This window comes from Tursiops truncatus, chromosome 3 (assembly GCF_011762595.2).
Source record: "Tursiops truncatus isolate mTurTru1 chromosome 3, mTurTru1.mat.Y, whole genome shotgun sequence".
NCBI lineage: Eukaryota > Metazoa > Chordata > Mammalia > Artiodactyla > Delphinidae > Tursiops > Tursiops truncatus.
The window spans coordinates 118,148,947-118,150,600 of record NC_047036.1 but is presented as its reverse complement, the minus strand read 5'-3'; positions in this window follow the sequence as shown (position 1 = coordinate 118,150,600).

The following is a 1,654-nucleotide window of genomic DNA, read 5'->3' as shown; positions in this document are numbered from 1 at the left end:
GCAGACTGGGGAGGGTTTGCTGCAGTGGGCAGCGGGCACAGGCTGGGGGCAGGGAAGCTGGGGCAGCTCCTCTGTGGAAGATTTCTTGTCTCTGGGCCACTGATTCCTCCCTTGGAGTTGTGCTCAGTGATGCGGAGCATATGAGTTTTGCAGGGGACCGGGAGAAACCACCTATAGGACAGATCCTCCTTTCACTAGCTCACCCCATCTCGTATCCAGAGCACCACATCTTGGATTCCGGGGCTGAGGTCTGAGAGTGCAGACTAGAGCAGGGCCCAGGCCAGAAAGGGAGTTGGAGGGGGGCTGCTCTCGGAGAGATCTTGGGCAGCCCTCAGCTGGCCCGAGAGCCCACCCTTACCCTGAAGAGTGTTCCACAGAGAATACAGGTGTCAGAAGGGGAGGAAGCAGAGGAAAGAGACAAGGGATAGAGGAGTGGTAGGGATGGGAAGATGTCTGTGGATAGGGTAGTCAGAGGCTATGGCAAATAGAGGCCCAGTCATCCCATATTAGGCCTCTGCACACCCAGTTCCAGGCCTTACCAGGGACAGTCTTTCTCACTCTTCTGGCCTGGAACCCACTGCTTTGGCTTATAAGTGGCAAAAGCTGGAGGTCGTATTAGACTGGGGCACTTGAAAGCCTGGGGTACCAAACCCTGAGCGAAGGAAAAGGAGTTCCCAGGCTGCTCAGACACCTCTAGATGGCGCCAGAGAGCCAAAACTGAGTGGGAGAAACTGAGTATTGAGTGTGTGAGACACTGCGTGTGACACAGTGTGTGACTCGGTGTGATTGTGACAGGGAGCGTGTGGCACTGCGAGGGCGTGTGACACAGGCCGTGACACTGCTTGGCTTCGCGGGGTAGGGACCCATGTGACTGTGTGAATGTGTGTATGTCACTGGTAAATGTGTCGGGGTCACAGCTCCATGCCGCCCAGAGGGCAGGTGATTGAGGGACCCTCTAATAGCCCGAGCTTAGGCGCGTTACCTCATCCTCACACTTGTACATCTCCCCAGTCCTCATTCTAGAGGAGCCCCCCGGGGCCCGTTACCCTCTCCCTCGCACGGTCCCCTCCATAGCCCCACCCCCAAGACTTGCTGCGGCCACCGACGCTGACCGCTCTGCGGCTTCGGCCAGAGGGGGAGGGGTGGACTTCCCCTGAGCGCAGTGAGAAGGGAGGGCCATTCGGGGTGATCTGGGGGTCTGGGCGGGAAGAAGGTGGATCTGGAGGAGCAGATGCCCAGAAAAGAAGGCACCGGGGGAGACATTTCCCGTGCCTCCACTTCCCAGGGGGGCAGGGTAGGGGACAGGTGTTTGAGTGAGGTTAGGAAAGGAATTCGGGAGGGGTCCCAGATGGGGGCACGGGTGGGATAAGTGTAAACTGAAGAGCCAGGGAGGGGGACGGTCTGTGTATACGGGCCTCGGGTAGGGGAGAGATAGCCAAAGGGGTCCTGGCTTTGGGGAGCGGTGCTGGGGTCCCCTCCCAGCAGGACCAGAGCGGTCCCGAGCTCCACCTCCCGGCCGTGTTGGGCGGGGGAGGGGGCAGGGAGGCGGGAGGGAGGCAGGCGGGCGGGCCAGGAGGGAGGGGGAGGGAGGGGGCGGGAGGGAGGGGGCGGGCCCGGCTGTGCTCTCCGTTCGCCGTTGGCTCCGCCACCGCTG